The sequence below is a fragment of the Callospermophilus lateralis genome, chromosome 3 (assembly GCF_048772815.1).
Source record: "Callospermophilus lateralis isolate mCalLat2 chromosome 3, mCalLat2.hap1, whole genome shotgun sequence".
NCBI lineage: Eukaryota > Metazoa > Chordata > Mammalia > Rodentia > Sciuridae > Callospermophilus > Callospermophilus lateralis.
In genome coordinates, this window is record NC_135307.1 from 37,448,637 (window position 1) to 37,476,530 (window position 27,894).

Genomic DNA, 27,894 nt, shown 5'->3' on the forward strand with positions numbered 1-27,894 from the left:
CCTTCACTATTAAAACAAGAGACAACTATTACTATTACTTTTGTGACTACTGTTACTATTGTATTTCATCTTAAGCTGACCACCATAAGGCACTGGTTCTTAATTACCAAGAAAAACACATTAGGTAAATCATTTGTATTTTTAAATATAGTCCAGTAAGAGGCCCCTGAACCATCCTTTAAGAAATAAGGTCTCTGGGGATAATGGATCCTGTGGATAATCTGGGAAGTGCTTAATTTTGGTGACATTCTAAATCAGACCTATGCTACTTCCCACGGTCATCCTGTCATAGATAAATAGGATGATATAGAGCCATCCCTGACTTAAGGACAAATGAGAAAAAAAAAAGTCTTCTTGGGAAGCATAACATAAAGACACTAGAGAATGAGGAAGAAAATGCAATGTGACCCTGGTATACACGATTATTTCTGGGGAACTAAGGAGTTGAGCAGAGTAGAGAGGTAAGTTAATATCAAAATCTTTGTTTAGCATTATTCCTAATCATAGCAATTCTTATGATGATTTTTTGTAGAAAAACACTGGACCATCAGAAATGAAAGGAAAACTGAAGGAAAAGATGACAAAATGGTTTTGAGTAAAAGTATCCTTGGTATTCTATATTTTGCAAACTTTTTAACAAGGTACTGGCAATCCACATGGGAACAGAAGCTTATGACACATTCTTCACTGCAGAGAACTGAGAGAAAAGGCTGTCACCAACACAGCAGGTTCTAAATGTGCAGCAGAGCTTCAGCAACAGCCTGCCCAGGCCCCAGGAGCATCCTAAGGACCTGAATATAATCTCCTGGGGGTTCACATTTCAATTAGAAATTAACTGCATTTCCATGCTGGAGAAACTGGATTTCACATGCAAAAGAATGAAGCTGGACACCTACCTCATACTGCATACACAAATTTATACAAAATGAATCAAAGACCTAAACAGATGAAGAGATGAAACTTGTAAGATCTTAGAAAAAGACAAAGACACAAACTGTTGTGACTTCTGATTAGTTTCTTAGATATCCTACTATAAACACAAGAGATAAAAGAAAAAAATAGATTAACTGAACTTCATCAAAATTAAAAACTCTGAATACAACCTACAGAATGGAATAAGATATTTACTAACCACATATCTGATAAAGGTCTTGTATCCAGAATATATAAAGTAAAAAAAAAATAATAAAATAATAATTTAAAAAATTGACAGAGGACATGAATAGACATTTCTACAAAGAAGATATATGAATGGCTAATGAGCGCTTGAAAAGAAGATTAATTTCATTAGTCACTAGGAAAATGCAAATCAAAACCCCAATGAGATACCATTTGACATCCACTAGAATGTCTAAAATCAAAGGGACAGTGTTGGTAAGGATGAGGGAAATGGAAATACTGCTGGGGAATGTAAAGTGATGCAGCCACTTAGAAAACGGTCTGGTAGTTCCTCCGAAAGTTATCAATTCAGTTATCACTGACCCAGCAATTTGACTCCTACATAAATAAATACTCAAAAGAATGAAGACATATGTCAACACAAATACTCTGACACCAATATTCATAGCAGCATTACTCATAAAAGCCAATAAGTGGAAACTATCCTGTACTAGTTTTCTGTTGCAGCTCTAACTAATTACCATAAACTGAAACAATACAAATTTATCCGACAGTTCTTTAGGTCTCACTCCATAGTTTTTGTAACTCCTAGACGCCACCTGATATTCCAGAAGTTAGGCTTTAGAGTCAGGTGTGACCTTTAGTAACAGCTACTTAGTAAAGCAAGTTGTGCAATCTTTTCAAGTCTTGTTTATGTCATCTAAACAGAAATAACACCTTACCTCCCAGGGATGTAGTGAAGATTCATTCAGAGAAATATTTGTAAAATTTTAATTAATACAATATCATGTTATTATTTTACTATTGATAGATAATTAAGTTCAAGTTTTCAATATTACAAATAATAGTGTCATGAACACTCTTTTTCATGTTTCCTTAAGAGCATTTTAGTTTCTCTGGAGTCTAAGTAAGTAGCCAAACTCTATCAGCACATCTTGGACATTAGATGCTGTTGACAAATAGTTCTTCAAAGCACATTGCTTTGGGCTCTGTATGTGTAATATGAATTGTAATGCATTACACTGCGAACTCACAGATTCTAGGTACTGAGGATCAGAACATTTCCTACCATTGCTGGGGAAATTAAAGAAGAGTAATTTCATTTAAGGCACAGAGGCAAAAACAACCAATGTAACAATGGCCAGAAAACTCATGTAAGAGAATGTCACAGGCATTCATGAAGATACCCCCAGTCATGGTGGGGGAAGGGAAGTTCCGATTTGTCCAGTCCTGCAGCTGCCCTGTCCAGAGAGGTACCTACATAAGGGGCCTTGGCATCTCTCCAGATACTTCTCAACTCCGAGGGCTGAGTCATTCTCAAAAACCAGCAACTCCACTTTTAAGGATTAATAAGAGCATAAATATGGATCAATCAAAAGAGTAGCAATTGCTTAATTAATTGACTTTGAAAAACTACTGAATAAGCTTGCATAACAGGCTTTTGAAGTATTTTAAAATATGCAAATATCCTCTAGAAATAAATTTTATAATCTCCACCCCTCCCCCACATTAACATAAGAAGGGAGAAGAATTCAACTACAGCCAAATTTTCTGATTTGCTTGGAACTTATTTCACAGCACAAAGAAAAAGGCATTTTACATTGGCTGCCGAAAATTCCCTAAAATATATTACCTAAAACACTGGAAAGGGGTAAGTGTTTGAGTAGTTTGTAACTGTAAAACAAAGATGGGATGGTATTGTTGAAACGGAAATATTTATGCAGTGAGGACTCTGACATGTTTCCAAATACCTCTCCTCTACTGGCTGCCTAGTTTTACTTAATTTTTGGCCAGGGGATTCATGCTTCAGTCAATTTTTCTTCTTTGTATAAACAAACAAGCATTTATCTAATTTCCAACCAGTCTAGCAAAGTTCTGGTGGAAAAGGGGAAGGATCTTGCTAAAAGTAGCAGAACACTATAGGAATCACAGGAAGGCAATAAAAATCAGGATGAGAAGTATGGGGCTAGTAGGAAAGATGAAAACACTTTCCAAAACTGCTTCTCTGGATATCTCTGGACTTGCCACATTGCTCCAACTAATCATATGGAGAGTTTTGTACTATGGGGGAATGGCATCCAGTTAGTCGATAATCAGATCTTTCATTTTGGCCAAAAAATAATTCATAATAAGGAGTCAGTTTCTTGGGAGTATAAGTAAGTAGCCAAACCCTATCAGCACATAAATGTATGAGTTTTGATATGTATGTTTATTTCATATACTTATTCTTATATATTTCATATATTTATTCCATATATTTATTCCCTGTGAGAACTGAGGAAAAACATAGTCCCACCAACCCCATCAGTACACTGCTATCATTGTTTTGTGTTTGTGAAAAACATTTACATCTATAGCTGGACAGTAAATTTGTAAATAAAAGTCAGGAATTATGAACTCAAAATATTCCTAATGCAGAAGTTTGGTAATTTTTCAACTAAGAGAGTTCAGTATAGTGGTTAAGAACAATTGTGAAGCCAGGTTGCTCAGGACCCATGCCAGCCTGCAGCTCCTGCCTATGTGCATGTAGGCAAGTTCCTTACCCTCTGTGAGCCTGGCTGCTCATCGGTTATCACCCTAATTTCAAAATAATGAAATGGACTTCAAACTTTTTGGTGGACAAAAACAAGTAGAACCATGTATACAGAATATTCTTATTAAAATTCAGAGGTATGGCCGGATTACATGCCTGTAATCCCACCGGCTCCTGAGGCTAAGGTAGGAGGATTGAGAGCTTAAAGCCAGCAACAGTGCAACACAAAACAACTGAGTGAGACCCTGTCTCTAAATAAAATACAAAAATGGGCTGGGGATGTGGCTCAGTTATTGAGTGCCCTCAAGTTCAATCCCTGGTACAAAAAAAAAAAAAAAAAATCAGAGATGTGAAGAGACCATAATGGATGACCACATAGCGCTGTCCTTATACTACAAGTAGGGTATGCTGTCACAGCTATTAAATTAGGCAATTGTAACTTACTTGTCAAAGGAGGACGTTTCTGAATGCAGTACTCTTGTGTTGTGAGGGAGGGAGGATTTTCTGTAGCTTCCACACTGGCCCACCCTGTCCCACCCCCTTGGCCAAGTGATCCACCTTTCCCTCAAATATTAATCCTGAGCTCTCAGTGGCTGAGGCTGTTTCCTCCTTGGCCTCTGGGCTGGGTTAACATCCTTTTGAAATAGAGTCAAGTGGAACAAGCAAAGATGTTTTTTTTCATGTTATCTATAATTGCCAAAGGCAGAACATATTTATGCTCAAAATCCTTTAAGAACCCTAGGAGTGATATTGCCCAAATCTTGATTTGCTGAGAGAGTTTTTGTAACTATCATACTTTGAAATAACCTTTTCTCTAAAGACATCTTCAAAAAGCAGTTTATTTATTTTCTAAATCACCTCTGACGCTGTCCTTTTCCCTGTTTTTGTGCTGCAACAGACTCCTGGTCTCCATGTCCTTCGTCCGAGGGATGGATTGCAGCTGTGTTCCTTTGGGTGACATTAGCAGAAATGTCAACCAGATATGTCTGGTGCTTATTTTTCTTTATTATAGTTCTCCCCTCTCTTCAGTGGGCTATGTTAACATTTGAAGGGAAATATTTCCAAACCTTTGTGTCTGCAACTTTAATGAAAAGGTGTTCTTCTCGGTTTTGGAGAACATACAATCATTCAGGGATTTAATTCTCATTAATCTTAGTTTACTGCACAGACAGCCTTTGAATTACTTTCTGGTGGTGTTATACCTCTGCACACAGAGGCAAGTGAGTTGAGGGAAGGAAGAGGAGACAATAGGAAATTGAAACAGAGGTGCCCTCAGATACCCTATGACAAAATAGTCCTCCAGAATTTAGAATAATAAATCCCTAATTAGATTGATCTGTCAGACTTCATCTTTTCACTTTCCTTAGGAAACCAAGTCTAATCAATCAATCTATCTATCTACATTATTAAAAACTGGAAATAGAAAAAAACTGTACAGTTATATAGAGGACCAAGAGAGTCCAGCCTGCAGCACTGCCATGGAAAGAACTGGAAAGCAGGGAGAGAATATTCTAGAATATAGAAAGATTTCAACTTAGCTCTCATTAACCTTACTTCCTGTCAATGTTTCTAAGCAGACCAGGCATCCTCCCCATTTGCTTTGTTTTTTTTTTTCTTTTAATTTTTGTCTTTATTCTCATCACAGACATATGCTAAGCTATTCATTTACAATTTTAATAGTGTCTCTAGATCATAAACCCATTATTTCTTCTCCTACTAGCTTATTAGTCTATTAACAACTTCACACTGTGAAAACAAATTAGAATTGGATAACCTATCCAGTTTTTGACACCACTTTCCAGCTCTTTAGCAATCGCTTCAGATACTGATAAACCTAAATATAGAAGCAAGAAACACATAGCTAAAATAATTTAGTATTTCAGTGATTAAAGCAAAAGCATGCAGTCACTAGCTCAGAGCCTCCGAGCCAGCCTCGCAGCTGTCACATCTGATCATTGTTTATTTTGATTTATTCATTCCAAAGGTACATGAGACATGCACCCCAGAATTTAAATATTTCTAGTATTCTAGTACATGGGTATTAAGAAGAAAAGATTATTTTTAATTTCTTAAAATTCACTGAAAAATAAAAACAATTCTGAATATCAATCCAGGTGGGTCCCTTGGGTTGGAAATTTCCATTAAAACTCAACAAGCATTAAATTTTAAAAAAAAGAACAGTGTGACATTGCACAAAGACCAAGAGATGACAGGAGATATTAGTTCAAAGTTCAGGAGAACAACTAAGGGAAACACACCCCTTATGTTTTCAAGCCTCATAGCTGAACCCAAGGGAAAAAAGGAATTAGCTCTCAAATAGCGGAGTTCTCAGGAGCCTTTCAATCTTCCAGTGCCACTGACACTTAACACTGGGATGGCAAGCACTTTCCATTCCATCTTCCCACACACAACACAGAGCTGGAGCTGCTTCACTCCTAAATTGCTTCAAGGTATGAAACACTCCAGCAAAAGGCCAGATTTCTGAAAGTCTCCGTAAGCTTAGGGTAATATACAGTCCAAACCATTCCCTATCTGATAAAGTAAATTATTCTGTCTTTTACTACAGACTGCAGACATTTAAAGTAGTAGTTTGCAGTTCTAAAAAGCATTCATGCCCACGTCGGCAGTTTCAGGATGTTTTATTGTCGAACTTCCAAAGAAGCTAATAAACATTTGTCTAGATTCCCATTTATATTTTCAGTACCAAAAGAATACACAGCACAAACGGAATTTCTTCAAATTAGATATTTATATCGGCCACAAAATTTTATAGACTGAATCAGCTTTAAAGGGCCTAAGTAGAGAAATGACGTTCTTCCAAGCATGGGCAAGTGACCTCTACTTCACCCTGGGCTTCATTCAATGGACTGGAGTGACCACTCTCAGGAAAACATATTAAATCTATTTAACTTCTTTCCCTTCCTGCCCTATGATCCTGGCTCTTTGAAAAGGGTAGTCTGGTAGAAGAGGTAGCAGTGACAAATAACGAGCCTTCTAGAGAATCTAGAAAATATGTGGCCTCTTGATCACAAAGGAGCACTTCATTGTATTTAAGAAAGAACATGGAGGTGTCTCCTAGATGCCAGGCAGAGACTTTTACAGGTACTTCAGCAGACAAATATCCCCCAGGCCATAGGTAGAGAAATGTTTTATTTCATTAGATTTCTCCAAGACTTGCTGTGCTTCTGTGAGCACAGAACTAATCCACTTTGGGAAGTGAAATCCACTTTAATCTGTGATGTATTCCTCAGACAGCTAATCACACCATTCTGAAAAATCACACATGACAAATTACACAGAGATAACTTGTTGGATCTCACTGTGTCTGCATTTTCCTAAAAATGAATTGAGGATTTTAGTACACTTTTAATTTGTTCACTGAACTTTTTAGTTTTAGAAGAAAAGTCACGTTTCCCTACGAAAAATAAAGCCTATCTCTTACAACAGTCTTCACCACACATTTCTGTGACCATTGCATTGTGCTAGTTCCAGCAAAGCCTTTATGAACAGAAGGTTTAACTACCCACCATATTCTGAAAACTTTTTCATGATGATCTGTTAGAGAAAAAAAAAAAGCACAGAGCATTTTTCTCCCTATGAACTAAATAATTCACTAAATAAGAACTAATATCAGTTCATGATGGTGGACTGAAAACACTAACCAGAAACTTCCTGCAATGTTCTACTGGGATACAGACTACAGAAGTATTTATAAAATTACAATAGTATTGAAGAACATGGGCAAGAGTTGAGACACGTGTATGCAGGCAATAAGACCACAGAAGTTGGTTCTTTCATGAGAAAAATTTGAAACAGTTATTCCACTACATTTTAATATTTTTATTTAATAAAAGTAACTCAAAGGAATTATCTGGAAGTATAAAAATTAATACCTTCTTGTTAAGCATGTACTGTATCTTTAGCCTAACCCTACCAAGATTAAAAAGTTAAATATTAAGGGTTATTTCCCATTTTCTTCCTTGTTCCTCTGAGCTTCCACAAACCTCCCTGATAGAGTTAGTCTTCGTTTTTAGAAAACAAAAACATGTTTTAAAAGATTCATTCATTCCTAAATTCATTTCTTCATATTTAGAAAGCAACTACTGTGTTTCAGATTCTAGAGTGGAGCTGAGCAGGAACAAAGAAGTCTGAGATGCAGAAGATTCTGAAAGTCCCACCACTGGAAACCTCCTAAGGAGCACAGGTAAATAAAAGCAAAAGGCCTAGGTGCCAAAAAACAAGTTCAAAGTTCAAGAGGAATAAGAACAAAGGAGACACAAGGAATGGCCAATTCAGACAACAGTATATGCATGTACTGAGATGCTAATCTCTCACCAAAAAGCTTTGGTATTTTCAGGACTAATTTTGTTGCTAATATCATTATGCTTTATTTTTATTTATTTATTTTCTTCAGGCCATCTGTCTTCATGCTTGGGAATAGGGAATTCTTTGTCAATCTAAGAACAATGTTCATCTAGCCTCACCTCAATGGGCTATCTCTACTAGAATATTTAGATTCATTGAATACTGTAGAATATATGCTCATATGAAAAAAATTTATTGATTTACTTAGAAATTTGCAATTGTGTCTTATTTTATCAAAATTGATCATATTCTTTAATAAAATTATTCATATAAAACAAAATGTACAGAGTCCAATTAAAAGAAAATCCTCAGTTCTATGTTGAAACTTATATTTTGAGGGAAATTAAGTGATTCTCCCAAGATTTAGGAACAAGAAATTTAATAACTATTGAACACCTAGATGAAGCAAACACAAAGAGACTAGGATAATAGTAAATGCAAGGGGGAAAGAGACCAAAACTGAAGCCATGAGACAGACAATAGCAATGGAATACAAACACAATCACAAAAAAGACAGTTGATGTCTAAAGAAAAGAACCCAATGGAAACATAAAAGAATAAGATATATGATAGGAGAAAACGTCACTGAAATTTAAAAAAAAGCAAACTTACACATTTGATAGAGTATATAGGTTAATATAAAGACATATTCTGGTTAAGCTGTTGAACCTAAAGTGTAAAGAAATAATTTTTCAACATTCTGAATGAATAAAAGTGAGTCATTTATCAATGGGGAAAAACCAGACTGGCTCCAAGCTTCTCTCTGAGAGAGTTTAGTGACAGAAGCCAATGAAACAACTATAACAATGCAGGAGGAAGAAAGTTCAGACTTAAGTTGCTGACAGTTTCATACGTGAGAGAACACAGGGATTAAGTGGATCACCCTCGTCACTTCTTGACAATGGCACTGGAAATTCCAGAATGCAATCCAGCCTAGCACAAAGACTAAAGATTCCAATTGGAGAGGCTGTGGTTAAAGGATCTGGAACAAGCATCAAATCCATTAACATTCGGAACTAAGATGTAACAATTGGAGGAAGCATGTTTGAAGAACAGAATGCACATATTATAGTGCCTGACAAATTACAAATAATACAAGTAATAAAAGCCAAGAGGTATAGGAGGAAAAGCAGGAAGAAGTGTAATTATTTGTTTACAAAATCAATAAAGTCATTCTGTAAGACAAAATTCCTAAGGCAGGCTTTCTAAATCTTGATAAAGAACACCAACAGTTGTTTTTAAGAATCTTAATCAATACTGAGATACTCCTTTTTTAAAAAAAACAAAAATCAAAAAATATTTTTGAAATATAAAATTAATACATTTCACACAGTTCTTAGCTCTCTCAGGGTAATAGGATGGGTGGGAAAAGGGTACAGAAAACCTCTACAGGAAACTGATTTTCCCACAGAGAAGCTGGCACCATCTAGAGATGTCTATTACAAAAGCTGGTATTATTCTAATATAGCACTGAATTAGTAAATGAGAAACTGAAAGGCCAGATGTAGGATCATTAAGCATACTCAGCTTCTCACAGCAACAAACCATTTTACCACAACGTATCCTGCAGGGCCTTCTAATTGGAGAAGGATTTTGTTGCACAACATTTATAATATAGGACTCTCCAAATTATAAAGAAATGAATTTAGAGTAATGGAGAAAAAAAGTAGAAAATAGAGGTAGAAATGAACTGAAAGATGAGCTGTCAAAACAAACAGAAACAGATGAAAAGCAAAATCCAGGAAAAAATAAATTCATATATATGGTTAGTGTGAAAAACCTCAACAAAAATTAAGTCAAACTGAGGCAAAATAACATGAATTTAAACTGAAAAATAAAAGTGTGGCAACATGTGTGAAGAAAGAGTTGGGCGATGAAATGAAATTCATAAAATCAGGATGAAAGGGCTTTGCGTATAAAATAAACATACTTTCTAAAAATATGATGTGAGTAAAAGTGTTCACAAAGAGTATAAAATTTCTACTTTCAGAGTGTACAATTAACTTGTAATTGAAGAATTATAATAAACTAAAATAGAATTATACTAGATTGCTTTTGCTTTGATGTCTTTTCTTGAAACCAGAGATTAGCCTCAAAAGTTTTTCTTCTCAGATGTAGTATTGCTCTTGGAAATGGCCATCTTTTCCTGATGAACACACACCCCAAACAACTTAACATCCATACACAGAGCAGACAGAAATGATTTGGCAACTCTCATTCTATCTGCTTTCACAGGAGAGATCTAGCCTGAGAGTCCAGAACAAACAGGAGAAATATGAGAAAGTGCGTAGAATCACAAAGCACATGTGATCTTTGTTTGGTTTAAAAGTATAACTTTAAGTTAGCTAAGAACAAATGTCTTTGAACTTAGCTTAACTTCTGTGTGTGAAGCTGGGGAGCTCCATTGCCTAGAGCCCCGACTCCGCCCCAATACTGACCATTTGTCATTTCAACACTATTGTTCTTTCTGTCCCCCGCACACCACCAATCAAATGTGGCTCACAGGCAAAAGAACATGGGTGGATTGGTATTTAGGTCTGAGGAGATCCACATAAAGACCAGAGTGGCAAGTTCTTTGTAGGATAAGTCACCAGTGCTACTTTCTGATAGAAGAGATCACAACTTAGCTTGTAGGAAGATGAATCCACAGGGAGAGTATGAAGGAAAAAAAAGTCTACTCACTTTGGGAAGGGCCTGATCTTATAGATTAGATTTCATCATACTCAAGTCACCATTGATTATTAAGATGTACTATTATTTATGTAACACTATGTAAGCAAAGAGACTACCAACTGTGACACAATCCTTTTTTTTTAATCACACATTTTCATTTTATACTTACTGAAAGAGCTCTTTTAGACTTAGACTTGTAGATCATGTTGCTCTGTTTCTAAGCCTTTTTACGTACACTGAACAGCATAATCTTTTTGAAGACAGTTTACAGTGCAATTACACTCAACCTATTTCAATTGAAGTGATGATAAGAGGAGCAGTTATGGACAATCTGCACAGGCAATCACAATTATGTCATGACCACCACCTGGCTAATAAGAATTTAAAGATGCCACAGATGCTAAGATGCATCCCAATTTCAGAGGTAGTAAAATGTAAGAACAAAACTTTGAAATATAGTAAAGTATTTTTTAATCACAGCTGATACACATTTTTAATGTGTTGTGAACACTTAGAAACATGAAGAACCTTAAGCAAATATTTTCTTGACTATGCTATTTTTAAATATTACTGCTTCTGACATTAAGCTTTATGGTCTATGTGTGCACATGAATGGAACCATTTGGTTGAAATAAAAGAAAATTATCTAGTACACTGAGATTTTCATAGATTTTGGTAATTGTGCTGCTATAAACATTGATGTGGCTATGTCCCAGCAGTATGCTGTTTTTAAGTACTTTGGGTATAGACCAAGGAGAGGGATAATTGGGTCGAATGGTGGTTCCATTCCCAATTTTCAAGAAATCTCCATACTGCTTTCAATATTGGCTGTACCAATTTTTAGTCCCACCAGCAATGTCTGAGTGTGCCTTTTCCCCCACATCCTTGCCAACACTTATTGTTGTTTATATAATAGCTGCCATTCTGACTGGAGTGAGGTGACATCTTAGAGTGGTTTTGGTTTGCATTTCTCTAATTGCTAGCAATAATGAGCATTTTTTCATATATTTGTTTATTGACTGTATATCATCTTCTGAGAAGTGTCTGTTCAGGTCCTCGGTCCATTTATTGATTGGGTTATTTGTTTTATTGGTGCTTAGCTTTTTGAGTTCTTTATATACCCTAGAGATTAGTGCTCTATTTGATGTGAGAGGGGAAAAAATTTGCTCCTCTTCTGTAGGTTCTCTATTCACCTTATTGTTTCTTTTGCCGTGAAGCAGCTTTTTAGTTTGAATCCATTCCATTTATTGATTCTTGATTTTAATTCTTGTGCCACAGGAGTCTTATTAAGGAAGTTGGGGCCTAATCCCACATGATGATTAGACGCAGGGTCTCTGGTTTTATTCCTAAGTCCTTGACCCATCTTGAGTTTTGTGCATGGTGAGAGATAAGGGTTTAATTTCATTTTGTCCAATATGGATTTTCAGTTTCCCCAGCACCATTTGTTGAAGAGGCTATCTTTTCTCCAATGCATGTTTTTTTGGCATCTTTGTTTAATATAAGATAATTGTAATTTTGTGGGTTAGTCTCTGTGTCCTCTATTCTGTACCATTGGTTTACCAGTCTATTTTGGTGCCAATGCTGTTTTTTTACTATTGCTCTGTAGTATAGTTTAAGGTCTGGTATAGTAATGTCACCTGCTTCGCTTTTCCTGCTAAGGATTACTTTAGCTATTCTGGGTCTCTTATTTTTCCAGATGAATTTCATGACTGCTTTTTCTATTTCTATGAGGAATGCTATTGGGATTTTGATCGGAATTGCATTAAATCTGTATATTGCTTTTGGTACGATAGTCATTTTGATAATATTAATTCTGCCTATCCAAGAGCAAGGTAGATCTTTCCATCTTAAGCATTATGTGTAGAAGGAATTTTAGAACTGCCAATCAAAAGTCACTTAATACTTTGCCACTTTGCAAATGCAGCAAGCAACATGCTAATTAGGTGCAAAATTATACACATAAGTTCTGCTTGGCTTTATGTGAGGAAGAAAACAATTGATCTTATTTATCTATCACTGTACATATTGTATAAGACAACAGAAATCACATAAAACATAAGAAAAAAATTAAACAGAACCTGGTATTTGGCTATTTGAAGTGAAAATGTAGAATATGCCAGGATCACAGTAATTCCATTATTATATTGGTTTGTTTTCCTGTGGTTCTGGTGATTGAACCCAGGGGCATTCTACCACTAAGCTACATCCACATCCTTTTTTTTTTTTTTTTTTAAATTTTGAGACAGTGTCTTTCTAAGTTGATGAAGCTGGCATCAAACTTGTGATCCTCCTCCTGCCTCAGTCTCTCAGGCTGCTGGGATTACAGCATGTACCACTGTGCCCAGCCTACCAGTGTTTTTTTTTTTTTTCTTTTTAATATAGGAGCAGTATTAGCCAAAATGGATGAGCAGATGAATTCCAGGACAGATGCCCCATCAGATGCTGTCTTCTGGCCCACTTAAGCTTAGGATTGTTTATCTCCTGATATTTCCTTAATGACTAACCTACATTCATGCAAAGATTCAGCTTTTCATGAGATTCTACTTCTCCCTTCTTCAATAATTTATAATACTTGGCTATACTTAATACTTTATTCATGCTAAAAATAATAAAACCAACTCTAAGGTCCTGTATATTATACAGGTAGCCACCGCTCCTCTAATCAATTCTGAGCTTATAAATCAGTATCTAAACCAAATCCCTGTCCATACCTGAGGACCAGGGAAAGTCGTTCTTTTGAATTTTAATAACACAAGACTAGACTGCATTATAAGAAATGATGTTTGAATTTTAAAATACTGTTTATTTGTTCTAATGGGGGCAAGTCTGGTCTGGTCACGCTGGAACAGAGCAGAAAGTGTCTCCATGATGACCCACCCCTGAAGCTTTCCCAAGGATCCTAAACATCAAGTCCTGTTCCCACTGGCTAGATGTTCTCACCTGAAAAGTCACTTTGCTGGTTTAAGGCACTTAACACATGTTCAACATGCTCAAATAAGCCCTGTCAGTGTGGATCAAAGGAGAAGGGTTGATATCCAAGGGGGGAAAAGAGCTCTTAAGTGGCCAATTCCAGGGAGCCAAAAGGTTCCCAAAATTCAGAACTAAAAAAGAAATTACATCAATACAAGGGATCAAAAAGCAAAAAAGAAACTCTAACTTCATCATGATATTCCATGAATAGAAACTAATTGTATTGCCTTTATTGCCCTTTATCTAAGTGGGTACAGTTGGTTTTGATCAAGCCAAATACCCAGAAGTTTAGCTGCAGTTACTGAATAACATTTACATCCTCTTGGGATGCTCTGGTGGTGGAGGCAACAGACACCGCAGCCACAGACCAGAGAGGCCTATGGGGTAACAGTGGCTCTTGGTGCCTTGCTGGCTTCTGTTCTCATTGGGAGAGTCTTGACTCCAACCCTAGATGATCAGTTAGGCAAGCTGAAAGGCAGTGAGTTCCTCTGAAAACAACAGAGATAAATGAAAGAGTTCAGCAAAAGATTCGATTAGATGAGGTTACATAATATTTTCCCAAGAATATCTATACTGGGTTGCTTTTTCCCTTGGAGTTCTAGTTTTGTTGGCCTAATCTGAGAGGTAAAAACTGGGGATTTTCTGCTGTTCTATTTATGGTGATGGTCATCATCTCTAAATTGAGCTATCATGATATGGTTATTAATTGCTAATATGTGTATTTCATGCATACTAAATCACCACATTAAAACACTTGGAGATATCAGGCTGTTACTGTCCAACAGAAATGTGGACAACACTCATTTTATAACAGCCATATTAACAACTAGAAAGAGACCAGATGACATAATCATGTATTTTATTTACCCCAATATGTAATAAACATAAAAGGTGATTGCATTATTTTACATTTTTTATAGTAGAAAAGCTTCAATATCTGGTATATATTCTAGACTTACAGCACAATTTAATTGGGATTAGTTTTAATTACAAGTGCTCAATAACCACACATAGCTAATGGCTATCATAAGAATAGCACAGTTCTAGCCTTCATAAAAAATAACAAAAAGAATTCTAGTCTTTTAGCAAGAGGGGTTCCATTGCCTATTTGCCCAGTATCTTATTACGATGTTTCATCACTGACCTCCTGTTCTCAACTCCCCAATTCTTTTTAAAGAAAAAAATATATTCACATTTGTATAAAGCTGAAAAAATGATGTAAGCTCTACAGATCGACTCTGGAAAGTGGACTGCCTCTCCATCCTGTCGGTGCCTAAAGCAGAACACCCAACTGAGGTAGAAAGGATGACTTTTACTAGGATGGTTCCCAGTATACAATATGCAACAGATCTGATAATTTGAGAGAATGAAGAAAGATAGTTTCAGTTCCCAAACTCTTACTTTTCTATGGGTGCAGGAACTGTAGTTAGGAATATAATTACTGAAAGGGACAAGGCAAAAACTGCAGCTCTAAACTGTGATTATGCAAAGTCCACACTCCTACTGAAAGCACTCTGCCAGAAGGCGGTTCCACAGGCAAGAAACCCAGGAAATGAGTGCATGGTCTTCAGCTTCCCTTTATCATCAGTCTATCATCTGAAGATCTTCATTATTACTCAGCCTGCTTGATGCTGGAAGAACCTTCTTTGACCAGTAAATACACTCACTGCAGATTGGTAAGAGCTTCGGGTCCATTTATTAGCTGGTGCACGTTAGAGACCTGTTGACCTGAATGCAAACCTTTCAAAAATCATTCTTCCTTCATCTTGCCAAAGCAACTTTCCCTCTCCTCTCTAATTCACCCATTGTCAACCCAAACAGACCTTTGAGTGGGGGGTCTACTATGGCAATTGAGAAGATGAAAAATTCAGCTATGAAATTTGACAACACAGCTAGTTTCTTTTGGTTTCATCCATTATTTCATCTGATATTACTGAGCAACTACACTGTGCCCGACACCATGCTAGATATGTGTTTAAGAAGGTAATATATGGGGACTGGGGTTGTGTCCCAGTGGTAGAGCACTGCCTAGCACTTACGAGGCCCTGGATTCGATCCTAAGCACCACATAAAAAATAAACAAATAAAATAAAGATATTAAAAAAAATTTTTTTAAAAAAAGAAGGTAAGATATGGTCACTAACTTCAAAGTCCTGCCATCCAGTAGGACAGAAGGCAAGCCTAAACTGCAGAACATGTGATAAGGGCAATGATGAGGAGGCATAGGACACCTTGGGAGTACAGAGGAGGGACATCACCTCAGACTGAGGGCCTCATGCAGGCACCTGGAAAAAACAACATGTGAAATGAGGTTGGAAACGGACATCAAATTCAGCAGGGTGAAGCCGGTTATGGTTCCTCACATCTATAATCCCAGATACTCAAGTGACTGAGGCAGGAGGATCACAAAATTGAGGTCAGCCTAAGCAAATTAGAAAGGTCCTTTCTCAGAATAAAAAACAAAAAGGACTGAGGATGTAGCTCAGTGGTAGAGTGCCCCTGTGTCAATTCGAAATACCCCTCTCTAAAAAATTCAGCAGGGTAAAGAAAAAGAAAATGTAATTAAAAAAAAATGAAAGAATATGAAAGTTCATTAATCAATATGGCTGACACGGTGTGTGGGGATCTGAGAGAGAATGCCCAGAAATGTGGGTTTGGAGGATGAATAAAAAAGCAGTAGGAAGAAACCAGATCATTAGGGGTTTAAAAGTCTAGCCAAAGAATATTGACTTCTGTCCTGGGGCCAAGAAGAAGCAGACCCCGTATCTAACTAGCTATATCAGATTCACGGGCACACATTATCTACCCGCAAAGCCCAGCATCTGTTCTCACTTAGGCTCCTCCTAGCTCTCAGGGTTGTGTCAGGTAGCCCTCCACCTGGCCCACCCCCAACAGCTACTCCTAGGTATCTGCCCTTTTTTGCTCAATCTCCCCTCTTCCTCAACTCCCTCTACTTGAGAGAGTACCTCCATATATACTTAACTCCAGGACCAACAGTAAGAGAGTGTCCCAGGGACTCATACAAGTGAAGCTTCCTTCAGTTTCTGAGGGCCTATGAGTAACTGGTACAGAGACGTACACAGGAGTGGCTAGCTGAATGCCCACGGGATGCTGTGAGGTGCATCTGTACAAGTTCCCCCTTGGCAAGTCTCTCTGGCTAATATGTTTGCTTCAATCCATTTTGTGTTTGAGAAACTGAGATTGTGAAGAGATTACCTACTGAGAATCTATTGCTGGGGACTCCTTCAACTTGTAAAGAGCAATGATTTAATGAGAATGCTGGATGGAGTTTGAGAAAAAATGAAAGGAAAGAATAAAAAGAAGAAAATTAGAAATCAACTTTTTACTAAATAGAGCTTATGCCCTTTTTTTTGGAAGGTGGGGGGTACCAGGGATTGAACTCAGGGCACTCAATCACTGAGTCACATCCACAGCCCTATTCTGTATTTTATTTAGAGACAGGGTCTCATTGAGTCACTTTTGCTGAGGCTAGCTTTGAACTTGCGATCCTTCTGCCTTAGCCTCCTGAGCCACTGGGATTACAGGCGGGCGCCACCTTGTCCAGTGAGCTTATACCATTTTTGAGCCCATCCATGGAGGTCTCTACACGGGCACTGGAAATGAGAACAAAGGTCAGGTGCTGTTGCAATATGCCTATGATCTGAGCTATTTGGGAGGCTGTGACAAGAGGATCACAAATTTGAGGCAAGCCTAGGCAATTTAGCAAGACCCTGTCTCAAAAATTTCAAAAGGCTAGGAATCTAGCTCAGAGGTAGAACACCACTGGGTTAAGTTCCCAGTAGAGAGAGAGAGACAGACAGAACAAAAGCATAAAAGTGGTGACATTTGAGCTTAATTTTTATCTGGGAAAATCAGAATCATATTTCAAAGCAGACTGAATTGCCAAATCCACAATGACAACAATTCCCATCTTGAGGTGGCAGACAACAGCAAGCTCAGAATAGCTGGACAAGGTTCACACACAATGGGGAAAATGGGAAGGAGGTTTGTGGTATGGTTCACCACATTTGTCCTCACCACCTTCACAACTTCAGGGGCCACACTTGGAGGGAGACAGCGTATTGTTCAGAAAACTGTCAACATGAAGCATAAATGGCAATCTCTTGTGTTTCTCTCAAGGATAATGAAATGGCCACAATCAAATGGCCAATTCTCTTGTCTCTATGCTTTGATTTTGTATTCAGCATTTATTGAACACAACCGCCTTTGATCTGAGGGCAGGTAGTGCTGTGAAGACCACAAAAAGAGCAAATCAATTACTCACAAGTGGCAGGCATCCTCACAAAAGATAATGGGGTGATTCATGCCCTTGGGCCCATTCCCAATGCCTCAGACCAATATCTAAGTGCATATTGATTTCCAAATTGATTGCAATGTAGCAGAAAAATCAAGATAGGTACACTTACTGGTAGGCAGAAATGTACCAGAGCCCAGAGGAGAAAATAAATGAAGAGAAGAGTCATAAAAAAACTCAAGTAAATTAGAATCGGTTCTTGAAGGTGAATCTCCTTTCAGAAAACTTGTATGCTCACTCTCCATGGGCTGGCAGGGTTAGTAATGTGCATCTCACCCAATATTCATTCTCCTCTTAGCAGAACCTTGATTTTTGTGGCAGTGGGGAACCTCATCTCAATCACAGCTAGGGGTGGCTGTGTGACAGAGTATGGGCCATGAAATGACTTGGAATTCTCCTGGATTTCTAGGAGAACTCACTGGGAGCAGGCTGCCCCCTTAGCCCTCTGCCCATCTACTCTTCCTGAATAGCAGGTGTGACCTCAGGTGGCCTACTACTCTTACTACCACAGGTAATCAGAGTCAGCTAAAGTACACAGAGCAGCAAGGCAGAGGAGAAACCACCCTGGATTCCTACGGGGGTGGACATACTCCTCATTTATTTAAGCCACCATTTATTCAGGTTTTCCATTAGGTGCAGCTGAACCCTAGCTGATAAATGATTTATTCTAAATGTTCCATGAGAATCAAATCCTTAAATTTTTACATCTTTCAGTTTTATATTCTTCATGACATTCAGTAATTAAATTCTGAATTCTTCTTTAAAAAGTATACTCAATGGAAACTGCCAGGTTTAGTACTGAAGTAAAGAAGGACATTTAAAAACTTAGTGATAATACAAATTAATTTTTCTTCAGTTCTGAACTGAATATATTTAATAAAGTGTACTACTATGTAATTGGATTATAACATTCAAAAAGGAATAAAAATTGGTCTCAATGGTTAGAAAAACGTCTACATCCTAACCTTTAAATAAATCATTACAAATCTCTAACAGTAGGAGCTCTAGCTTTGACTCTAAAGTACCAAAGAACTAGAAATGAATCCATATTTTCTAATTTAAAGAGGGTATTTTGGTTATTCAAAATAGTTTCTTATTTATACAGTCATTAAAATTCACCTGTTGCTTTTTTGTGTTAAGCAACATGAATGTTGCTTAATGCCTTCCTTTCCCTTCTATCAGAATAGAAAAAGAAATTAGGGTTTGGGAGGTATTCTGTTATTGTTTCAGGGGGTTTTGTGCCCTGAGGTTCTCCATCTTTCTTTTTCCAATAAAAAATTAGTTTCATTCTCGAGATGCCCACAGTAAGCAATAGCACGAGGCTATTGATTCAAGAAACCAGGGTGTGAAAATAGGTTGATGATTTATTTTTTGACATGCAAAATTGAGGAATTCTGTTGAGCTCTGCCATGACACATGGGCATGCGGGAATCAAGGAGAGCAGTAAATTCTAAAATAATCTCCAACTGAGGCAGGAAAGGCAGAGGTAGACAAACACAGTGAATATTCTTCATGCTTTAAAATCTCCAAGGAATAAAGCTCGAATTAAAGTTATTTTAGCCTCATCAGGGTTGCAAAGCCCTCATCCATCAGCACGTGCACACACAGCCAACACTTTGTTGGGAGCACATGGGAAGCAGGAGGAGGGTTTCCTTTGAAGCCCACAATGCTCCCCAGTGAAAACAAGAATGCCTTGAACAGACCTCACTGCACTGGGTGCTTTGTCACATTCAAATCTAAATGGAAGACACTGGGACTAGAAGGGGCTTTGGGATTTTTTTGTGTATGATTATGTGTTTACCTAGTAAGTTGTTAAACAGTTTTAAAGCAAGTCCTTTAATCCAAGACTCTCTTTGTTACATCAGACTATAAACACTTAGAGCATTAAAAAACAAACAAACAAACAAACAAACAAAAACCACTTATCTATTATGTTCCTTGCTTTGTTTTTCCTCTTTTGCTTTTCTCTATTTAAAAGCAACCTCCTCTCTTGCTTTCCCATGGCTTCCAATCTTGAAGCCTATGCTTCTCTTCTCACTACATCTCGATTGTCTTCCTCTTGGGTGATGTTTTTCATTCTTTAATTATGGTTTCCTTTCACTCTCTTCTCCATCTGTTTTGCATTAGGACAGCCCTCCATGCTTCATGGAGGCAAACTGGAAAGCCTTCTGGGCCATTATATGGGCACAGGAAGTTGGGAGTGTGGAAAGAGAACTGGGAGCCAGGAGGTGTGCATCTTAGCCCTGACTAAGCCACAAGTAAAGGCTATAGCCTTGGAGAAGGAGGCTCTTCTAGCTGGGCTCCCATCTCCTACTGGCAACATGAGGGCAGTTGACTCAGTGCTCTCTAAGGGCTGTAATTCAATGAACCACTTATTAAGCAACTACTTCATGTATGAAAGATATGCCTCCAAAGGCTCACAAAATATTGAGGGCCAAAATAATCCTCAAACTTTAGCACATACAGGAACCAACCAGAAAAACTGTTTAAAATCAGATTCCTGGTTCCTAGTCCCACAGATGGTAGCTTGGCAAGTTTTGTGGTGGACCTGAAGTATCTGCTATTTTCTGAACACCTCACATTTTTCTTACTGGTCAGCCTGTGAATCACACCTTAAAATATGATCCTATAGTGAGGGCAGGTCAGGTTATCACTGCTGCTATGCCCATAAACAGATAAATAGACCCTTCCTTGAAGGAGTTTCCTATGTTGTAAAATGATAATTTAAAACATAAAGGCAATAATCGACATTTGTCAAACATTAGCTATGAGCTAGGTGTTATTCTAAGAGCTTTATATATATTAAAAACATACTAACTCACTTAAAGCAACTTAATTAGAAGCATAATCCAAAAACTTCTCCCTATAATTAATAACTAGGTGATTTTCAGACACACAAACTGGATTTTGAAATAATTAAAATAGCTGAAATGAAGAGAGTAGAAAAATGATGTAGATGGGTCAAAGAATATGATCTTAAAATATTTATACCAATGTCAGGTAGGTTGAGACACCTTCTTAGAGGAAACATATGGCAATTAATACTTAGTAGAAAACCAAGATGTTTAATGTTTGAAACCAAAGAAAAATAAATTTAACTGTTCTTTCTCTCAACAAATATCTGAGTCTAATTTTATACAAATTTATAAGAAAAACATAATATATATCATTTGCACCATTTGTGGAATATTATGGTATTCTGGGAAGTTTGTGTGAGTTTTTGATCTAGAATGTCCCCATAAACTCATGAGTTGAAAGCATGGTCCTAATGCAGCAAGAGTCAGGCAATGATTGGATCGTGAGAGCTCTGACCTCATTAATGAATTAATCCACTTAATGGATTAATCCGTTGAGAGCTAAATGGACTACTGGAAGGTGGAACCTAGTTGGAAGAAATACGTCACTGGGGGTGTGCCTTGGAAGGGTTTATCTTGTCCTTGGTCCCTTTCTCTTCCTTTATCTGCTCCCTGACTGTCATGAACTGAGCTGCTTTCCTCTACCCTGCCCTTCCACCATCATGTTCTTGCCTTGGAGACAGCCAACCATTGATTAAACCTCTGAACGCATAAGCCAAAATAAACTTTTCCTCCTCTAAATTGTTCTTGTCTGGTATTTTGGTCACAGCAAAATTAACATACTGCCTTACAATGTAAATATAATAGTAGTAGAAATAATCACCCCCAAACACTTTTTTATGTAAGCAGAAAGAATGTAGAAAAAAGAGAAAGTGTGAAAGAAGTCCCAGGACAGAGTCCTAAGAGTCTCCAACAGTAAGAATTAAGGCACCAGAGCTCTGCAACAAAATAAAAACAGAAGCAAGTGACAGGGGAAAATATAACTGGGAGAGAATATGGTATATCTGATGCCACAGGAGAAACGACTTAAAGCATAGAGTGCCAACTGTGTTGAGTGCTCCTGAAGATAAAGCGAAGGAGGATGGGAAAGGCAGCCTTTGGTCATATAGCATGGGAGCTCCCTGGGACCACTTCAGAAGCAGGAGTTGAGTGGTGGTGGTGGTGGGGGGGTCCCCAGCCAGACTGAAGTGGGCCTACAGGTGAAAGAGGGACTAGTGATACCCACAGCAAGCGCAGGCATCTCCCCAAAGAAGGCAGGCTATGGAAAGAAGTTGGAAGGGGGCCCATCTATCAGTAAAAATCTCCCCAAATAAATCAATCTTGATTGACAAGGTGAGACAGACATCTTCTGAAACAGAAAGCAAAGGAGAGAAATAATACTAATAAAGAGCTCCATACGTGATTTGCAGTTTTGGTCCCTTTGCTGGGACCAAACTGGTTGGAATAAGAAGCTGTGGCTTATGCTCAAATAGCACTGACAGCCACAATGGGAACAGCCCACAGAAGGGGACACAGATGGCTTTTTGAAGAAAACAAGGACCAAGGAGCACAATGCGGGGACAGAGACAGCAATGGGGAAGTAAATGAGAAAATCCAGAACAATTCCAACAGAATGCCAGGAGGCATAGCATACATATTCCCAAGATGACAGGTAAAGACCAATTACCAGCAAGAAGAGTCACAGCCAATGACAGTGGAGGAAGCCCAGAATGGGAGGAAGAGCATCATTCACACAAAGCCATACAAAAGAGACATTTCCACAAACAACACTTCCATTCTCAGACACTGAGCATTCTTTACACCTGGGGGAAACTTTCTGCAAAGGCTGTGGAATGGGCTGTTCAACTGAATGATTAATAGGCACTGATTAGATAAGAATGTAAAATATTACAGAGTTTAATGCCAAAAAAGAGGCCAAATCCACACATCTTCCATCACCACTTCCAGTCTAAGAAAACACCTTTTCACCACATGCCCCTTCTCAAGATGTACTTTCAGTTTTTAAGAATCCATACTCAGAAGTACCAAATTGTTCACAGATCTGCCTTCAAGAAGATCACTAATTTTCACTACTAATAAATGGCTTCTGAAGCAGATTAGTTTCTAATATGAAAACAAACATTAATACAAAAATTAAATTTCCATATGAAATCAACTTTGTCCTAGAATTTACTTGGATAGCACCAAGAACTATACCCATGAAAATTAGAGTGAGAAAATGTGTCAGATCCTAGTTTTCTGTGGAGAAAGCAAAATACCTATAAAGGAGTCACTCTTTGAAATAGCCATAACATTTGTAAAGTGTTTGTTTGTTTGGTTGGTTTTGGTACTGGGGATTGAACCCAGAGGCCCTTTACCACTAATCTACATCCCAATTTTTTTTCTTTTTCTTTCTTTTTTTTTTTTTTTGAGATAGAGTCTTGCTAAATTGCTGAGGCTGGCCTTGAATTTCTGATCATCCTGTCTCAGCCTCCCAAGTTACTGGGACTAAAGAGATGTGTCAGTGTGCCTGGAAAGATACATTTTTCAACTCATAGTGGGGACGGTTAAAAAGAAAGGTCTTTAGCCAGGCACCATGGCACATGCACCTGTAATCCCATGGCTTGGGAATCTGAGGCAAGAGGATCCTAAGTTGAAAACCAGCCTTGGCAACTTAGTGAGACCCTGTCTCTAAATTTAAAAATATATATAAAAAAGGCATGGTAATGTGGCTCAGTGGCTAAGCACCCCTGGGTTCAACAATCCCTGGTACCAAAAAAAAAAAAAAAAAAAGTAAGGGCTTTGTTGAAATTCCTAGACACTGGCATTACTTAGCACCTGGACCTAAAGAACCTCCAAGGCACATAATACTGCTATGAAAGGCCTTGACCTTATTTTTCACCTACAAAGACCAGGGATCTGATACTTCACACAAAGAATCTCTGGAAAGTGCCAGAAGCTCAGGCTGTAAGGCAGCATTCAGTAGCCCTGTGGTATGGGGGTGTCACACTTAGAAACAGTCTCTGGTCCCAGTCTAAAAGGGACCACCTGACATTAAACTCACATAGGTGATTTTCTGAGCTTAGGGAAGTATTTTAGTCAGTTTTTTCACTGCTTGACTAAAATATCTGACCAGAACAATTTTAGGGAGGAAAAGTTTATTCAGGGGCTTGTGATTTCGGAGGTCTTAGTCCACAGAAGGCTGCTCCATTCCTTGGGCCTCGAAGTGAGGCAGACCATCATGGTGGAAGAGTGTGGCAAAGGGAAGCAGCCACATGATGATCAGAAAGCAGAGAGAGTGATCACTTTGGCAGCACACATACTAAAATTGGAATGATACAGAGAAGATTAGTATGGCCCTGTGCAAGGATGACATGCAAATTTGTGAAGCATTCCATATTTTTGAGAGAAAACTCAAATTACTAAAATACAAGAAGGAAATATCACAATTGACACGTCTGAAATAGAGAAGATAATTAGAAACTATTTTGAAAATTTATACTCTAATAAAATAGAAGATATCAGACATCAACAAATTTCTAGAGACATATGACCTACCCAAACTGAATGAGGAAGTCTTACATGATTTCAACAGATCAATTTCAAGTAATGAAATAGAAAATGCCATCAAAAGCCTATCAATCAAGAAAAGCCCAGGACAAGATGGATTCTCAGCTGAGTTCTACAAGACTTTCAAAGAAGAATTAACACATACTCCTCAAAGTATTCCATGAAATAGAAAAGGAGGGAACCCTTCCAAACTCCATACAATGCTGGTAAGACAGAAAATTGGTACCACCTTTTGTAAATCTGTTTGGTAGCAAATACTGAAGCTGACGAGACAGGCACATACTCCTCAACCTAACTATTCCATTCCTAACATAGACCTAACAGAAATATGTAGGTATAATCACCAAAAGACATGTATGTCCCAGAATGTTCATAGCAGAACTCTTTGTAATGACTAAACCCTAGAAAAAGTGTGTCAATCAACATTGGAATGAAATCAGTGGTACCTTTTTACAATGGAATCCCATTCTGCAATGAGAATGATAAACAATGGCAATATGCAACAACATGGGTGAATGAATCTCGTAAACAATGCTGAGAGGAAGAAAACAAGCACTACATCATATATATCTAGGATTCCATTATGGAAAGTTCATGAACAAACAAATTTAAAGTATGGTGCTAGAAACTGAAATAATGGTATCCTTTGTCAATATACATTGACTGGGTACAGTTTCCCTAAGTATCATCAGAGGATTAGTTTCAGAACCCCCTGATGATACCAAAATCCAGGAATGCTCAAGTCCCTAATATAAAATGGCACATTATTTGCATATAATTCATGTACATTCTATTTCAAATCATCTATATATTACTTATATTACCTAATACAATGTAAATGCCACATAAATAGTTGATAGTGTATTGTTCAGGGAATGATAATGACATGGAAAAAAAATCTCTACATGCTTAATACAGATGCAATTTTTTTGCCTGAACATTTTCAAACTCAGATTGAATCTGTAGATGTGAAACCTGTAGATATTTTGTGTATCTTTATCCTCCAGATTACGACATGTTGAATTTTTCTAGATATGCAAGTTTTTTAGTGGAATTTGTTTTGAAAAATATATTTTCTTACATAGCCCTAAATGTCCATTATCTATTATATCACATTGCTTTACTCTGCAATTTTTTCTCACCCATTTTTAAAATATTTTGTCATTATCTGATACAAATATATATTTTTCTATTTCTTTTTGTCCAATTGCCAGATTGATGGGGCCATAACTTATTTTCTATATCTTAATTCTTGGCTTTTATTAAGTGGGTTTCATTCTTTGGAAATAAAATACACTTTATCTGGAAAAAAACTTTTTACACTTCTTTTGAATTTATATACATGAGACATATGGGGGAAGTTTGGAAAGTTTAACACGGATTTAGTATATGTCATCAAGGAATTTGATGTTAGTATTTTAACACTATTTTTAAAGTCTTGTCTTTTAAATACAGATGGAAATATAAAAAATAAAATAATATGATTTAGACCAAAAAAATGCAGTGTTGGAAGTGAATGGAAAATAAATGCAATGTTCCTGGCCAGCAGAGTTAACCAGAGAAAGAACAGAATAAGTACATGGCATTCATCATGCTACATTCTACCATTGCACATTTGCAATTTTTCATAAAAAGATTTAAAAATAATCTCTTAGAAAATCCCACCAAAACAAACAATAAGCTTATTTCAGGCTTGTAGAGTTTGAAGGGGCCTATTTAAATAAACACACATAAATAATTTTGTCACCATGTACATACTTAACCATATATTCACCTACTAATAGCATAGATTTCCCTCTAAACCTCCATAAAATTCAATGCTAATATTTTGCCCAAAGAAAAAACCTGAAGACTGTTAATTCAACATATCATTTCATATTTCTCTTTTAAGTTCTTCTAGATCAAACCACATTTTTGAAGTGACAGGATTATAATTTTTCATGCTTTGCAACCAGTATTTAATGCTTTGAATCATGAAAATTTAATTCCAACTCCACAATTAAAACTATCATCAGAACAAAAATTCTGGATTGAAAGATTTTAAACTATTGTTATTTATGGAAAAAATAATACACTAAGTAGCAGATAAGTACCTTATTTCACTAAGCACAGGAGAAAAAATAGTTCTGTTTTCCCTCTTGGTTTGTTTAATGCTGTCAGTAAATGTTTTCCAACAAGAGAAACTGAAAAAGATTTGACCAAAGGGCATTCCAGCCCAGAGAAGGAAACCACATTGGGAAGTTCTGAGAATAAGGAGATGCTCCAGGACAGGGTCCTTCTCCAGGCATTATGAGCATATGCAAATGCTTAGTACACAGACATATTCCTGCTTAAATTTCTGTTGCATTTTGGTGGAGAGCAGGAGGGTGGGAATACCATCTTCTGTGCCTCTCACAGCCTTCCATGGTGTGTAAAGGAATGGACCTGGTATGAATGTCAAAATCCTGGGCATTGATAATGTAGGGCCCAGAGGGGAGCAGCCTATAGCTGATAGAACAAAGTACCACAAACTGGGTGGCTTAAAATAAAAGAAGTTTGTTTTCTCAGTCTCGGAGGCCAGAAATAAAAAACCGAGGTGTCAGCAGGCCACACTCCCTCCAGAGGCTCTAGTGGGGAATTTGTTCCTTGCCCTTCCAGCTTCTGACAGCTGCCAACACTCATTGACCTGTGGCTACAACACCCCAGCTTCTGCCTTCAACTTCACATCTCTGTGTATGCATCTCCTCTCCCTTTGCCCTTCTATTATAAAAACACGTGATGGCATTTAAAGCCCTGATGATCCAGCCCTGAAAAATCTTTTATTTCAAAATCCTTAACTATATCTGCAAAGGTCACTTTTCCAAAAAATGATAAAATTCACAGGTTCTTGGGACAAGGATGTGAACGTAACTGGGGGGTGACATCACCTCCCACAGCGTCCATCACTCCCTCTTTGTCCACTGTTCATTCTTCGTGATCTCAACCTGTCATGCTCTGCTTGTGGCCCCACCTGGGATACACCTTCTTGCTGCTCCAACCCTTCCCAGTACCCCTTGCAACTCACTTTCAACCTTCATATCCCAATTGATCACTCACTTTCTACTGACAACATCACGTTCTTCTGGTCTGTTTTCCTTCATGGAAATCAACTTGGCACTTTATATCTCATCACTTACGTCTCTCTTCCCCTTGAAATTCCATGAAAATAATTGATCATGCTTATTTTGCCCAAAGTTTTGAACTGTTGATACCAATAGCTGAGGTCAGCATCTCCTTCAAAATGAACAAAGACGGGACCAAGGGCAAAAAAGTATGGAGCACACCTGGAATATTATTTGCTGTCACTCCACCTTTGTGAAGGTGACAGTGAAGAGGGTTGGAAGAAGAGAATGAGCTCCCAGGATGGGCTGCGATCCCTGTAAGGGTCACTAATTTATAGGAAGAAAGAGAACAGGGAGTTGGTCATTGGCTCTTGGAGATGAAAATGGCCAGTACTTTTCCAAGGAAAACAGACTCATCTATCATCTTTGGCATGT

General features: G+C 37.6%; 1 protein-coding gene and 1 non-coding gene across 5 annotated transcripts in view; one reads left to right on the forward strand and one right to left on the reverse strand.

Annotated features, from left to right (window-relative positions):
* The window catches only part of Stxbp6 (syntaxin binding protein 6), a 235,482-nt gene that overhangs the window by 111,244 nt on the left and 96,344 nt on the right, over positions 1 to 27,894 (reverse strand). The window lies entirely within an intron of this gene.
* LOC143395982 (U6 spliceosomal RNA) lies at positions 24,108 to 24,213 on the forward strand. Its single transcript, XR_013090886.1, has one exon. It is a non-coding gene; the product is annotated as a U6 spliceosomal RNA (small nuclear RNA).